At 44.6% G+C, this 16,681-nt stretch overlaps 1 long non-coding RNA gene across 3 annotated transcripts; it reads right to left on the bottom strand.

Annotated features, from left to right (window-relative positions):
• Positions 1 to 1,026: 1,026 nt before the first annotated feature.
• On the bottom strand, positions 1,027 to 15,663 carry LOC121020127 (uncharacterized). Of its 3 annotated transcripts, XR_005785966.1 has the most exons (5): positions 15,259 to 15,663; positions 14,375 to 14,516; positions 14,062 to 14,157; positions 13,697 to 13,780; positions 1,027 to 1,119 (listed from the first exon to the last, which is right to left on the bottom strand). It is a non-coding gene; the product is annotated as an uncharacterized LOC121020127 (long non-coding RNA). The 3 variants fall into 3 exon arrangements; XR_005785961.1 differs by lacking the exon at positions 1,027 to 1,119 and having other exon boundaries at positions 12,443 to 13,780; XR_005785972.1 differs by lacking the exon at positions 1,027 to 1,119 and having other exon boundaries at positions 12,443 to 13,780; positions 14,375 to 14,491.
• Positions 15,664 to 16,681: the final 1,018 nt, after the last annotated feature.

Genomic DNA, 16,681 nt, shown 5'->3' with positions numbered 1-16,681 from the left:
AAAACTTGGAAGCATCCTAAACATGCTAATAATGTTGGGTATTTAGTAAGTACATTGTTTTATATCCACACAATGGAGCATTATGGTAGTCACAGACCTCAGAATAGCTTACCCATTGCTAGGTGAGGGGGAAACTGTTCATTTATCATATGATGTGTTTCTAGTTAAAAAAAAAAAAACTGGATTTTGTTAAAGGTTAATACAAAATACACTAAAGAAATAACATTCAGGTGATGAGGAATGGGGTTGTTTTTTAATTGTCTCTGTTATCTATAACATGGTCCTAACTATACAGCTTTTATAATTGAAACATGTATTGAAATTAAAACAGGATTTTATCCAGTGCCTAATGAAGGCCAGACACTGTTAGGTTCTGAGGATGTAAAGGTGAATGAAGTTGAGCGTCTCCCTCCACAGGTCTCGCAGCCTAGCAGGGGCTAACAAACACAAACAACAGGTCACAAGTCAAGCTGCAGTGGGGACGACACGGAGGTCATGAATGTCACCAGAACTTGAAATAAGCAAGGCTGTCATAGCAGAAAGCACCTGTGGGGAAGCTTCTTAGACTCGGGCAGAAATGGCAGTTTTCAAAGTGCAACCTGGAAACCTGGGGAAGTGAGGGGATCCTCGGGACTCTTTCTGTGGGTCGATGAGGTCAAAACTGTCTTCCTAACAATACTACGTCAGTCTCTTACGCATGTACGGTGGAGTTTTCCAGAAAGTCATGACGTCAAAACAGACTGAGGGCAGAAGCAGCTAGGAGAATCTAGTTGTCTCTTATTAAGTGACATATTAAAGAGATTTGCAGAACCATAAAACAATGCTGCTCTTATCACTAACTTTTTCATTTTGGAAAACTTAGTTACTAAAAAATATATATGTTAACATGTAATCTTTTTTTTTTTAATGAGCTCATAAATTTTTTTTAAATTGCTGTAGAGTATATACGTGATAAATAAACGTATCACAAACAAAAAGCTCTTTGGGGTCCTTCATAATTTTTCAGAGTGTAAAGAGATCCGAGATCAATGGGTTTGAGAACGGCTGGCCCAGAGGATGAGATGTTGGGGGTAGGCTGTGGCTGGTTGGCTGTGCTGTTGTCTAGGTGAGTTCAGGCTGCTGTAACAAGGGACCAGGAACAGTGGCTTGTAACAACTGAAATTGATTTCCCACAGATTAGAGGTCTGAGATCAGGGTGCCTCCTCCCACTGTGGAAACCAGAGAGGGGAAGCAAGTCCCCTCATGACTCTTAAAAGGGCACTAATGCCATCATGGGGCCCCACCTTCATAGCTTCATCCAATCCTCATCATCTCCCCATAGCCCCACATCTTAATACCATCACATGACTGGCAGGCTCCAACATACAAACTGGGGGGTGGGGAGGGACAAAAATATTCAGTCCATAACAGCTGGTGTTTGTCTTTGCTTGAGAGGTTACCAAGAGGTGGGCATTTCCAGTCCGGGAAGCCATTTAGAAAGTGGCTAAATGAGCCCATTTATAAAGGAGACGAGTCGGGAGAAATGCTGGACACCCTACCCTATGAATCCTTGCCCATTTTGGCCCCAATGTTCTTCAAGGAAAGAATTCTACTGTCCAGGAACAGATGAACATAGGTAAATAAGGGGAATATTAAATGATCGCTTTCTCATCTCAAAAATCATTCTAAAAGAGTGTTCTTTCCTGGTCAGCATAATTACAGTGATTGTGTATCGTGACAGGTGATGAAGATAAGAGTGCCAGGACTTGAACATAGTATTGGAAGTCCTAGCATCAGGACTCAGACGACAAAAAGAAATAAAAGACATCCAAATTGGCAAGCAGGAAGTCAAACTTTCACTCTTTGCAGACAACATGATACTCTATATGGAAAACCCAAAAGAGTCCACCGAAAAGCTGCTAGAACAGATCCATAAATTCATCAAAGTCTCAGGATATAAAATCAATGCACAGAAATTGGTTGCATTTCTATACACCAATAATGAAGCAGCAGAAAGAGAAATCAAGGAATCGATCCCATTTACAATTGCACCAAAAACCATAAAATACCTAGGAATAAACCCAACCAAAGAGGAGGAAAATCCATACACTGAAAACTATAGAAAGCTTATGAAAGAAATTGAAGAAGACACTAAAAAATGGAAAAATATTCCATGCTCATGGATAGGAAGAACAAATATTGTCAAAATGTCAACACACCCAAAGCAATCTACATATTCAATGCAATCCCTATCAAAATAACACCAGGAGTCTTCATAGAGCCACAACAAACAATCCTAAAACTTGTGTGGAACCAGAAAAGACCCCGAATAGCCAAAGAAATCTTGAAAAAGAAAACCAAAGCTGGAGGCATCACAATTCCAGACTTCAGGGTGTATTACAAAGTTGTAATCATCAAGACAGTATGGTACTGGCACAAAAACAGACACTTAGATCAGTGGAATTGAATAGAGAGCCCAGAAATGGACCCACAAACATATGGCCAACTAATCTTTAACAAAGCAGGAGAAGAATAGCCAATGAAATAAAGACAGTCTCCTCAGCAAATGGTGCTTGGACAGAGACATGCAGAAGATTGAAACTGGACCACTTTCTTACACCATGCATAAAAATAAACTCAAAATGGATGAAACACCTAAATGTAAGACAGGAAGCCATCAAAATCCTAGAGGAGAAAGCAGGCAAAAACCTCTTTGACCTCGGCCACAGCAACTTCTTACTCAACACGTCTCCAGAGGCAAGGGAAACAAAAGCAAAAATGAACTACTGGGACCTCATCAAAATTAAAAGCTTCCACACGGTGAAGGAAACAATCAGCAAAACTAAAAGGCAACCAACAGAATGGGAGAAGATATTTTCAAAGCACATATCAGATAAAGGATTAGTATCCAAAATCTATAAAGAACTTATCAAACTCAACACCCAAAAAATCATACAGTGAAGAAATGGGCAAAAGACATGAATAGACTCTTTTCCGGAAGAAGACATTCAAATGGCTAACGGACACATGAAAAGATGCTCAATATCACTCATCATCACAGAAAGACCAATCAAAACCACAATGAGATACCACCTCACGCCAGTCAGAATGGCTAAAATTAACAACTAAGGCAACAACAGATGTTGGCGAGGATGTGGAGAAAGAGGATCTCTTTTGCACCGCTGGTGGGAATGCAAACTGGTGCAGCCACTCTGAAAAACAATATGGAGGGGGGCGCCTGGGTGGCTCAGTTGGTTGGGCCTCCGACTTCAACTCAGGTCACGATCTCGTGGTCTGTGAGTTCGAGCCCCGCGTCGGGCTCTGGGCTGATGGCTCAGAGCCTGGAGCCTGCTTCTAATTCTGTGTCTCCCTCTCTCTTTGCCCCTCCCCCGTTCATGCTCTGTCTCTCTCTGTCTCAAAAATAAATAAACATTAAAAAAAAAATTAAAAAAAAAACAATATGGATGTTCCTCAAAAAATTAAAAATAGAACTACCCTACGACCCAGCAATTGCACTACTGTTATTTATCTAAAGGATACAGGTGTGCTGTTTTGAAGGGTCACATGCACCCCAATGTTTATAGCAGCACTATCGACAATAGGCAATGTATGGAAAGAGCCCAAATGTCCATTGATAGATGAATGGGTAAAGCAGTTATGGTATGTATGTATATGTGTGTGTGTGTGTGTGTGTGTGTGTGTGTATGTATACACACACACACACACACACACACACACACACACAATGGAGTATTAGCAGTCAAAAAGAATGAAATTTTGCCATTTGCAACAATGTGGATAGAACTAGAATGTATTATGCTAAGCAAAATTAGTCAAAGACAAATACATGACTTCACTCATATGTGGAATGTAAGACACAAAACAGATGAACCTAAGGGAAGGGAAGCAAAAAATATAACACCAGGGAAGGGGACAAACCATAAAAGACAAATATAGTGAACAAACTGAGGCCTGCTGGAGGGGTTGTGGGAGGGAGGATGGGCTAAATGGGCAAGGAGCATTAGGGAAGACACTTCTTGGGATGAACACTGGGTGTTCTATGTAGGGAATGAATCACTGGATTCTACTCCTGAAATTATTATTGCACTATATCTAACTAACTTGGGTGTAAATTCAAAAGAAATAATAATAAATAAATTAAAAAAAAAAAAAAGAGTGGCAGGACTTGCTTCCTTAAACTGGAAGTTACTGGATTTGACACAGGAAAGCATATACCGAACCCACTTCAGAGGCTTAAAGACTCCTGCTCACTCTTTCCCAACCCAGGACAAGGAAGAGTTGAGTTGTTCTTCTACCCATGACTCCTTAGCTTTGGAAGGGCTACATTGTTCAAAGTAATACTGTCCTAAAGTTCTACTTCCAAAAAAGTTTCTCCCCTTGCTTTCTCTTTAATTATTTTTTTTTTATTTCGAGATCACTACAGCTTTGCAAGCAGTTGTAAGAAAAAATACAAGAGACCCCGTACCCCCTTGCCTTTTTAAGACAAAACATAATGAAAACTTGTGAGCTTTAGCAGAACAAACCTTTTTCCCTAGATATCCTGTTTTTCCAATCCTGCAAACCCCCATCTTTCCTCCTTTCTACAACCTGCCTGCCTCCACGCACAGAGTGTCAGCCGTTGTCATCTGGAAAAGTCTGCTCTCGGTGAGCAAAGTACAGGCTTGTCAGTCCACACGTAATGAGCTCTTTAGGCCTAGTAGGGCTAAATTTCAGCTCATTTGAAATGTAATTTGAACATAAGAGTCCTGCTCTGTGGACAAAGAATCTGTTGAAATTTTGAACATTTTCTTTTTATTTCCTTTACTAAGTACAGCCAAGTCAGCAGGGACCAGATGTCTAAGGCTAAGGACCAACCACACCACTTCTGGTGGGTTTGTTTTCCTTTTAGTATTAGAACCCAGAATAGAACATTATCCTTGTGATAGTGGTTCCAAGAGATGTTATCTAAACGACAGCTTTAATTGCAAAACCTTCCCACAACTAACTAAAATTTAAATAAAAGTTGGCGCGGGTGGGGGGGACCTTTCCACATCACCCAGCTATTGCATAAAACAGGCCTGAGTGCACCCGCTCTCCACGGACCCTCCTTGGACTTAACAGCTAAGTGCCTTTGACAGGATGTCTGTCATCTTCATGCCCTACTTAAAAAATCAATCCAGTTTTTTCTGGACTTTCCCTTTAAAACTAGAGTCTTGGGGCACCTGTCTGGCTCAGTCGGTGGAGCATGTGACTCGATCTTGCAGCTGTACGTTCGAGCCCCACGTTGGGTGTAGACATTACTTAAAAATAAAATCTTTTAGGGGCGCCTGGGTGGCTCAGTCGGTCGAGCGTCCGACTTCAGCTCAGGTCATGATCTCGCAGTCCGTGAGTTCGAGCCCCGCATCGGGCTCTGAGCTGACAGCTCAGAGCCTGGAGCCTGCTTCTGATTCTGTGTCTCCCTCTTTCTGACCCTCCCCCATTCATGCTCTGTCTCTCTCTCCGTCTGTCTCAAAAGTAAATAAACGTGAAAAAAAAAATTTTTTTTTAATAAAAAAATAAAAAATAAAATCTTTTAGGGGTGCCTGGGTGGTTCAGTCGGTTAAGTATCTGACTTCGGCTCAGGTCATGATCTCACGGTTCATGAATTTGAGCCCCGAGTCAGGCTCTGTGCTGACAGCTGGAGCCTGCTTCGGATTCTGTGTCTCCCTCTCTCTCTGCCCCTTCCCCCCTTCAAAAATAAACATTAAAAAAAATTTTTTTAAGTAAAAAATAAAATCTTCTACATTCATTCATTCATTCATTCATTAAAACTAAAGTCTCTTCCCTCCTTCTTGAGCTTTCTGGTATTACAGCCTAATCCATTGTTATTGAATTTGAACTCAGGATCAAAGAAATGGCTACTTTTTTTTAAAGAGGGAAATGGTTAAAGAGACAGGCTTTGCTGGTTCAGTAGGGTACATACGCAAAGAACTTAACGACTTCAGAAGCTAACAAACTTAGGAGACCAGGAAGCTACCTCTGCTTTCTGGACCCCAGCGAGATACCAGTGGGGCCCCCAGACTCTCTGTAGAGCAAGGACTTGTGGGCAGCAGTCTAATTGGAGGGAGGGGCGAAAGTACTTAGTATCTGCCCTGCAACCCCCACTTACACATTCAATGTCTATTTGTATGGTTCCAGGAGGCGAATAGAGACGGTAGGGCTGCTCATCACCCTCTGCCACCACTGAAGGCTGGTGAGAGTATCTGGAAGGTTCCTAGGTTTTGTTTGTTTTCTTATTTGCCTCAACACTTTCCATTGTAATTTATTTTGCCTTTCAGTCTTCCAAGGAAACTTTAATTAGTTGTTGAAAATAAAGTGACCTGTCAAAACACCTGAAGGAGAAAGCTGCTGACTACCTATCAGTACTGTTGTCTCTGATGGGCACTGAGGCGCACCCAAGAAAAATCAGCCTGCTGCCATCTACCAGAGCCCATAGACACAGCATGGACTCACAGGCATTTAACTGTCATGAACTTCTCCATTTTTCGAATGAAGTCAGCAATTTCTTTTTCTTTAAGTATTAAGCTGTGGGATATTATGCAGCCATTAAAAAGATGGGGATAGCAGTGTACAGGTGGCTCAGTCGGTTGGACGTCCCACTCTTGATTTGATATCAGATCATGATCCCAGTTTCGTGGGATCGAGCCCCGTGAGGGACGCCATGCTGAGCGTGGAGCCTGCTTGGAATTCTCTCTCTCTTCTCTGTCTCCCTCTGCCCCTCTCCCCAGCTTGTGCTCATGCTCTAAATAAATAAATAAATAAATAAATAAATAAATAAATAAAGGGTACTGCCATGTAAGTTTCTCCAGCTTAGCTGTTGAATTGGAGCAAAGCAAGACACAGGGCATGATGTATACTGCTCTCATACTACACAATCATACCATCTATTGCACATAGAATATTGCACATATTCTAGCATGTACAGAAAACATTTCTGGAAGGATAACAAGAAACCTAAATACTACCTAAATTTTCCTTTGAGGGTAAAACAGAAAAAAGAAATATGGCTTCCTCTTCATTTGATATGGTTTAAGTCTTTCTTACCATGTGCATCTACCCAACACATATTTATTGGGTGCCTACGATATACCAGCTACTGATTCTAGGTGTGGGGATACAGCAGTGAACAAAACAGACAAAATCCCTGCCTTCGTGGAGCTGGCACCGAGGGAGGAAAGACAGATGATAAGCAAATACATGATCAAAGGTTAGAGAATGATAGATGCTTACAGAAAAATGAAGTAGGACAAGAGGGTGCTGTTTTAGATAGGGCGATGTCCCTGAAGAAAGCAAGAGTGAGCCATGCAGTTACCAGGTAGAAGAACATCCCAAGCAGAAGAAACCGAAGGTGCAAAAGCCCCGTGGCAAATGCACGCCTGGTGTGTCACAGAGACTGCAATGAGGCCATTCGGGAAGAGTGCAGGACTTGAATCCAAAGAGGAATCTGAGGCCAGATCCCACAGGACTTTGAATCCATGGTAAAAGGTTTGGACTTTATTTCGAGGGTCCTAGAAAGTCTATGGAGGGTACTGAGCTGGGAGTATACTTCAGTGGTGTTTTTTAAAAAATCACTCTGGGGCACCTGGGTGGCTCAGTCTGTTGGGCGTCCTGACTTCGGCTCAGGTCGTTATCTCCCGTGGGTTCAAGTCCTGCGTTGGGCTCTGTGCTCACAGCTTGGAGCCTGGAGCCTGTTTCAGATTCTGTGTCTCCCTCACTCTCTGCCCCTCCCCCGCTCGTGCTCTGTCTCTCAAAAATAAACATTTTTTTTATTAAATAAATAAATCACTCTGACATGAGGTGGAGAATAGGCTCTAAGGAGGTAAGAGAGGAAGCAGAGACACTCAGCAGGCGATTATTACATCGGGATCTGATGGTGGCTCAAACAAGGTGTATTAGTTTCCTGTGGCTGCTGTAACAAATTACCTTAGTGATTTAGAACAACAGAAATTTATTCTTTTACAATTCTGGAGGCTAAAAGTCCAAAATCTGTTACATTGGGCCAAATTTAAGGTGTTGGCAGGGCTGTGCTCCCTCTGAAGGCTCCAGGGAAAATCCATTCCTTGCCTCTTCCAGCTTCTAACTGGCTGATGGCCACATCACTCCAATCTTCAAGGCCAGCATCTTCAAAACTCTCTCTGCCTCATCTCCACATTGTTCGTGTGTGTGTGTATGTGTGTGTGTGTGTGTGTGTGTGTGTGTGACAGACAGACAAACAGAATCTCCCTCTGCCTCTCTCTTAAAAGGACAGTTATAACGGCATTTAGAGACCACCCAGATAATCCAGGACCATCTCACTCATCTTAAGATCCTTTTTGTAAAGTTTGTTTGTTTGTTTGTTTGTTTGTTTGTTTGTTTGTTTTGAGAGACAGAGAGAACATGAAAAGGAGGGAGAGAGAGAAGAGAGGGAAGGAATCCCAAGCAGGCTCCATGCTGTCAGAACAGAGCCAAATGCAGAGCTTGAACTCCCAACCCATGAGATCATAACCTGAACCAAAATCAAGAGTGGGTCACTTAACCAACTGGGCCACCCAGGCGCCCCATCCATCTCAAGATCCTTAACCATGCTGGCAAAGATCCTTTTTCAAAATAAGGTAACATTTACAGGTTCCAGGGATTATGACCTGATATCTTTGGAAGCCATTGTTCAGTCCAAGGGTTAGCAAAAAAACATTTTTTTTCAATAAAGGACCAGATAGTAAATATTTAAGCTTTGCAAACCCTGTAATCTCTGTCATAACTACTCAACTGTTACACCTGCTGTGGCAGTGCAAAAGCAACCATGGACAATATCTAAACAAATAGCCATGGCTATGTTCCAAATGAACTTTATTTACAAAAACGGGAGGCAGGTCATAGACCAAGATGGGGGACTTAAGAGAGAGGTGGATTTGGACTATGTATTGAAGGTAGAGATATTGCTTGGGTTTTGCTAAAGCATAGGATGTGAAGGATAAAGGAAAGAAGTGCTTTGGGCCAAGGTTTGGCTCCTAGGATATTGGCCTCAGCAATTGAGTTGGTAAGTGTTGCCACTTAAAGATTGGGGAGAAGCAAGTTTAGGAGAGGCATCCAGATTTCCATTTAGGACATGTTAATTCTGAAATGCATATCAGATATCCAGGTGGAGACGTCAAGAAGGCGACCAGATATATGCATGTGAGGCACAGAGAGGTTGTGGCTGGAGATACAAATCGGGGAGCAATCAGCATCCAATGGCATCTAAGACCATGGGACTGATGAAGGTTTCCTAGGGCATTGGGAGTATAATTTACTCTCTTAATCATCATTTTCAAAAAGCTTATAAAAATCATGACTCTCTGGGCGCCTGGGCGGCTCAGTCACTTAAGCATTCAACTCTTGGTTTCAGCTCAGGTCATGATTTCACGGTTCGTGAGATCGAGCCCCACATCAGGCTCTGAGCTGACAATGCTGAGCCTGCTTGGGATACTCTGTCTCCCTCTCTCTCTGGCTTCCCCAGTTCTCTCTCTCTCTCTCTCTCTCAAAACAAATAAGCTTTAAAAAAATTATGACCCTCACACAAAGATACAGTGAGTGCGTGTCGAGAATTGTCTCTAGCTCCTTAGGTTATGGGGGAACCAGTAAGATACTGACACCTGTTGGAAGAAGAATTTGAAGAAGAGAAGTATATTTATAGGCAAGCAGGAATGCGTGGTCCAAGATGCAAAAGTGGTTCATATCCTATGGCGCAATGAAGTCTCATGTTTTCCTGAGGGCAGAACTCAGTTGTGTCTACGGGTAAGAATCTTCTGTATTCCTCACAGATTTCTGCTCCTACCAGGTCCACAGAAAGGCAGTTAAATGTGTTCACTCCAGGGGTGCCTGGGTGGCTCAGTCAGTTAAGTATCTGACTCTTGATCTCAGCCTCAGGTCATGATCTCACGGTTCGTGGAATAGAACCCCACACTGGGCTCTGTGCCGATGGTGGGGAGCCTGCTTGGGACTCTCTCTCTCTCTCTCTCTCTCTCTGCCCCTCTCCCCCTCTCAAAATAAACATTTTTTTTATGAAGGTGCTCACTCCGGTAGAATCACTCCCTCCCCAGAGGGTCCCCCAGGCAATGCCCAATGTTTTGCTAAAAGGACAATCTTGCTCATTTCCAAATCTTGGACAACCTTTCCTGTTCTTGTGATTCCACATTTATTGAGCACCTACTAAGTGACAGGCACCATTCAGTGCAATGAAAGTACATCACTGAACAGAAAACACATATTTCTGCTTTCCTGATGCTCACCTTCTAGGGAAGGCAATAAACATAATAAAGAAAGTCTATAGTATGTGAGAAGTCCATAAATGGTACAGAAAAAAAAAAGTGGAGCAGGTCAGAGGGGATCAGGAGGACCAGAGTTGGGGAGATGTAGTTTGAAATCGAAATGGTCAGGTCAAAGGCCAATTAGCTCAGCAGGTTAGATCAGGGTGCTGACAGAAAGCGTCAGGGTAGATATCATCGTGAACTTGACCTTGGCAGGACGAGTGGGGAGTCTGCTGGCTCAGTCGGTGGGGCATGGGACTCTTGATCTCAGGGTTATGGGTTTGAGCCCCATGCTGGGTGTAGAGATTACATACGTACATACATACATACATACATAAATTTTTAAAAATTGACATTCGGGGGCACCTGGATGGCTCAGTCGCTTTAGTGTCCGACTTCCACTCAGGTCATGATCTCACACTCCTTGAGTTTGAGCCCCCGCATCGGGCTCTGTGCTGACAGCTCGGAGCCTAGAGCCTGCTTCGGATTCTGTGTCTCCCTCTCTCTCTGCCACTCCCCTGCTCTCTCTCTCTCTCTCTCTCTCTCTCTCTCTTTCTCTCTCTCTCAAAAATAAATAAACATCAACAAAATTTTTTTAATTGACATTTGGGCAAAGAGTTGAAAGAGCTGAGGTAGTTAACCTCATGGATATCAGGGAGAAGTTTGCTTAAAAGACAAAAAGCATTTGGAATTTTTTAAAATTTTTTTAACATTTGTTCATTTTTGAAAGACAGAGACACAGCATGAGCAGGGAAGGGGCAGAGAGAGGAAGACACCGAATCCAAAGCAGGCTCCAGTCTCTGAGCTGTCAGCACAGAGCCCGACGCGGGGCTCCAACCCGTGAACCGTGAGAGATCACAACCTGAGCCGAAGTCGGACGCTCAACCGACGGAGCCACCCAGGAGCCCCGTATTTGGAATTTTTAAAAAAGAAGGTTAATTTTGTTTTTAATTAGTGAAGGAAAAAAATGTAAGCAGTAAAATTTGAGTCATAGATTGAGCCAAAACAGTTTGTTTCCCTGCCGGCGACGCCTTCTTTCCGATTCTAAGCAGACTGTGATGCCGTGGGTACAAGATAAATGTTAATCAGAAGGATGATTCTAACAGTCCTGATCTCTTCGCCCTTTTCAGAGTGAAAATTGGGTCTTCTTTCTCATTGGAGAGGAGTCCCATCTGCCTTGGTCTCCCACCCACAAAGAATTTGACTGCATGTGTGACAAATACTTAGAGGAAAAATTAAACTTTTAGTAGTAAATAGCAATTCAAACATAGGTTTCTCGAAAGAGAATTTGCTGGTTAATGGAAGCACTGCTCTGGAGTAGACCCGGAACTCCTGATGTGGTTTCTAAAACTCTGCGATAGTAAACGTAGGAAAATGAAGTTTTGTTTCTCTGTTCTCTGTTGGTGTTGGGGGTGGGGGGCGGTGCTGGGGTTACTTCCATTTTAATTCAAACTGTAAAGCAGAGCCTCGAGACCTGGGCAAAGCTTTCTCACAGCACAATTTTCTTCTGTGACAAAAGATTTCTTTCTTTTTCATCTTGTCAAACATAATCACTCACAGATAAAGTCAATTTGCTCTTTTTGCCTTCGTGTTGGGCTATTTCCTTTTGCCAGCTGACTAACGTTTTCTAGGGCAGGTTGGAATTAATCATTCAGCACCCTGAGATTTTTCAGGCCAGCCGGGACTGAGGATTCGAAACAATAAAATCCACAGTTCGCCCTCTGACAAAGGACCTCACACTTGGCGAGGAGTGGACCACAAACCACCTTAGAAAACAACAGTTTGGGGGCGTCTGGGGGGCTCAGTCAGTTGAGCGTCTGACTTCGGCTCGGGTCACGATCTCACAGCTTGTGAGTTCGAGCCCCGCATCGGGCTCTGTGCTGACAGCTCAAAGACTGGAGCCTGCTTTGGATTTGGTGTCTTCCTCTCTCTGCCCCTCCCCCACTTGCACTCTGTCTCTCAAAAATAAAAATAAACATAAGAAAATTTTTTAAAAAAAGAAAAAAAGGGGCGCCTCGGTGGCTCAGTCGTTTGGGCATCCGACTTCAGCCCAGGTCATGAGCCGGTTCGTGAGTTCGGGCTCCACGTCGGGCTCTGCGCTAACAACTCAGAGCCTGGAGCCTCGGATTCTGTGTCTCCCTCTCTCTCTGCCCCACCCCCACTTGTGCTCCAACTCTCTCAAAAATAAATACACATTAAAAAAAGTTTTTTGTTTTTTTTTTTTTTTTGAAGAGAAAACCGGTTGGGAAAATTTCCCCTAATAAATAGCCCAGTCCTGATTCTCCGGATCTGGAAAATGTGCTCATTTGTCACCCTAACTAGAAGTCATTTGGTGCTAATTATTCTAGAACTGGTGGCCGTTCTCCACTTCCCCAAGGGGCCTCCCCGTCAAGTGCAAGCACACTTCATTGTTTTATCTGTGACAAACCCCAAGCCTGCCTTGTGGGGTTTCAACCCGGAGGCTCTGGGCCCTGAATGCTGGTTCTCCACTCACTGTCTTCGAGTGACCTGAAACGCCATGATCTTGCCACCAGGCTGGAGCCTTCGCAGGCCCCTCCTGCAGAGCCAACCTCCTCCTGCCTGTGCTCAAAAACCCGGGCCACTTGCCCTTCTCACGTCTGGAGCTTCAGGCCCAAGAGGCAGAACGCGGTGCCCAGCGCACAGGAACAGCAGGCCGAGAGCAGCCAGGCTTTTAGGCCAGCCGGCCAGGGTGCTAGAATAAATGTCAAGGGATATTTGCTGCAAAGAGGCTCCAGAAATAATGTAAAATTGTTCTGTCCTTTTAAAAATGGAAAATGCCTTGGCAGGGTGATATATTATTTGCCTGGCTGCATTTTCTCTCTGTCTCCGTCAAGGCTTGGAAAGGACTGGCACTTCTGCCTTTTCAAGCGGAGCTCAGTGTAACTGGACCACATCTAATGCCTGTACGATGCAAATGAAGATTGAAAGTGTTGTTTCCTTTGATGTGTGTGACTAAATGCTCAAAGGGGATATTTTCTTTTCGATCCTCCAGCGGATAGAGCCTCTTTAAAAATACCTGTTGGCTCCCTTTCCCCACTGGCGATTGCCGTAATTCCTGCATTGGAGACGGAGGTTGGGTACGGTCATGATGAATGTCTTTCTCTGAGAAGAATCCCCTGCTCGTGTTTGCAAGGATTGTTAAAGCCCGGGAGGGAATTAAGAAGCGTGAAAGGCACGTTAATGATGGGTGTCTGCAATGAGCCACTCAGGCTTTCCTGGAAAAGTCCAGAGAGCGCATTTTAAGAGCGAAGTTGGGGAGGTGGATGAGTCACGGCCGGGCTTTGCGGTGACGCCAGCTCTTTCTGGCACCCAGTGGCACAAAGGGCCCGGGAAGCTGGTGGGACCCCCGTTGGCAAGAGAGGCTGACCCACAGGTTGGCCGTTCTGTCTTACCCCTCGTCTCCTCCGCCAGCGGCCGAAACAATCCTCACCGGTGCCGGGGGGATCCTAGCTCTTCTCTCTGAATCTGGGTGGTTTCTGGAGACACACAAACACACGCAAGGAAATTAATAGCTCTGAGCGTTGTCAGAGCTCCCGGCCTCCAAACTGGCTGAGCTGGGCGCCTTGAACCACTTTCGAAGTGAGAAGAAGCCGCACCGTGATCCCACCTCAGCTACTTTGTCCTCCACACCCACGTTCAGCGAGGCAATCTACAAGAGACACTTCCATGGGAAAGCAAACACAAACAAACAAACATTTGGATCCATCTGGGACATTTCCTTTACTTTTCATGTCACCTCCTTCCTATAGTGTCTCACCCGGGAGGAAGCTGGAACGCGGATTGTTCTGGAGACGGGAGACTAGTGGGGAGGTCCAGGATAACAGGGGCTCGTCACATCCCGTTGCTCAGGGACCTGAGCAATAAATAATGAATGAAGAATGAGTGAATGAGTGAATGAATGAATAGCCCAGCCCTATCCAGAGGAACCACATTGTTTCGGGGGCAGGAAATTCACATAGAGAGGCAGGAAAGGTAGCCCTTGAGTGGATGCTGTGCTAATCTGCTCCAGCAGCCATAACATGGTGCCATCGACAGGGTGGGGCTTACATAACAGAAAGTTACTTTCTCACAATTCTGGAGGCTGGATGTCACAGAGCAGGGGTCGGCAGGTTTCGTGCCTCCTGAGGCCTCTCTCTCTGGTTTGTAGATAGCTGTCTCCTCCAGTGTGCCCTTGCAAGATCTTCCCTCTGCACACAAGCATTCTTGGTGTCTCTGTGAGTCCCAATTTCCACTTCTTAGAAGGAAGCCGGTCCTACTCAATTAGGACCCGCCCTGTTGAGCTCATTTTAATAGAACCACCCTTTACAAGGTCCTGTCTCCAAATATAGTCACATTCTGAGGCACCAAGGGTTAGGGCTTCAAGGTACCAATCTTTTTTTTATTTACTTACTTTTTTTTTTCAACGTTTATTTATTTTTGGGACAGAGAGAGACAGAGCATGAACCGGGGGAGGCGCAGAGAGAGAGGGAGACACAGAATCGGAAACAGGCTCCAGGCTCTGAGCTGTCAGCACAGAGCCCGACGCGGGGCTCGAACTCACGGACCGCGAGATCGTGGCCTGGTTGAAGTCGGACGCTTAACCGACTGCGCCACCCAGGCGCCCCTATTTACTTACTTTTTAAAATGTCTATTGATATTTGAGAGAGAGAGAGAGAGAGAGAGAGAGCACAGCAGGGGGTGGACAGAGAGAGGGTGTGAGGATCTGAAACGGGCTCTGTGCTGACAGCAAAAACCCTGATGTGGGGCTTGAACTTACAACCGTTAAGACCATGACCTGAGCCGCAGTTGGACACTTCACGGACTGAGTCACCCAGGCGCCCCCAATACGTTGGTGCTTCTTAATGCAGAAGAGCACTGGTCTCCTTTCCTGCCCTGTTAGCTGGGGCTACATTCTCCAGGCCTTTCATCCAAAACATGTTATGCAAGTATCCCTTCAGTGTAAACCCTGATGTACTTTTGTCTTTTAAGATCCTGGTTTCCTTCCTCTCTTCTCTCATCCGTGTCCTGAGAGGCAGCATGATATGTCAGCAGGTGCTGGTGGCCTCCTGGCTCTGCCCATGCACGCTGTTGCCTGGCAGGTGTCTCGACGTTGCTGAGGGCCCCCCTCATCTGCAGGAGGGGCCCGATCGTCCCCGCCCTGCCTGCCTCACAGTATCACTGTGATGATCTCACAATGTCATGTTTATGTGTCCAACCGGCTACATGCGCCTGCCGAGGTGTATAAATCTCAGAATAAACAAGTCCATCTTTCTCGAGCATCTGTTTTAAAATATGATCGTTATATTAAAATAAGCACAGATGCATTAGGAAGCAGAACAAAAAAATTGGCATGAAACGCAAATAAAACTGAAGATTTCAAATAAAATGTGTCCTTGCTGCTGCCTATGTGTTTCTGTCGTCCCGGGTACTGGGGTGGGGCGGGGGGAGTTGGAGCAGTGCTAGTATGCCATGAAGATGTATGAGGCCGCTCTCCAGGTACTGATAGGGAACAATTGCCAAGATATATTACAAAGTGAAAAAATCCAGGTGCAGAACAAGGTGTTACCATTTGTTTAAAAAAAAAAGCAGGGGGCGTGTGGGTATTTATAAATGCTCGTGAATGCCAAGCACACTTTGGAGTCCTACAAGGAAACCCGTAACGGGGTTACCTCGGAGATAAAGACCTGGGGACCTGGGAGACAGGGATGGGAAGGAGACCTCTCACCATGAACCTTCCTGTATGACCTGATTTTTCAAAACATATATGGAGTACCTGTTTTGAAAACGCATTGTTTTTAAAAGCCACAGTTCCTATTTTAAAATTAATTCATTATCGTTATTCAGATGATAGTCATCAGAGTTACGTGGAGTATATGAGTACATGAACTATATGAGTTACATGAATATGTGGCTATATGAACCATATGAGTTATATAGAGTATTTGGGTACGTGAATATATAGAGTAACGAATATATGGAGTTTGTGAATATTCAGGGTGAGACACCTTGGATGCAGCCCTGGGCAATGCTAACATTGATGAAGTGATTGGATTGGAGACTGAGCAGAAAGAAAGAAAGAAAGAAAGAAAGAAAGAACTATAAAAGCAGAAAAGAGAAGGAGGAATCGAAGAAAGCCACAGAGAAGCCAAGTCAGAACCAATTCACACCCACTAGGACGACTACCATGGAAAGAAAAATAAAATACAACAGAGTAACAAGTGTCAGGATGGGATGGAGGAATCGGAACCCTGGGCGCTGCCAGGGGGCTTGGAGGATGGCTCTTGCTGGGGAAACAGTGTGGCGATTCCTGAAACAATTAAGCATAGAATGACCCTATGACCCAGCGCTCCTACACTCAGGCATACACCCTGAAGACCTCAAAGCATTCGTACACACAC

The sequence above is a fragment of the Herpailurus yagouaroundi genome, unplaced genomic scaffold (assembly GCF_014898765.1).
Source record: "Herpailurus yagouaroundi ecotype Mexico unplaced genomic scaffold, PumYag 77, whole genome shotgun sequence".
Taxonomy (NCBI): Eukaryota; Metazoa; Chordata; class Mammalia; order Carnivora; family Felidae; genus Herpailurus; species Herpailurus yagouaroundi.
The sequence above is the reverse complement of the archived record's forward strand: the minus strand, read 5'-3'. Positions and strand labels throughout refer to the sequence as shown.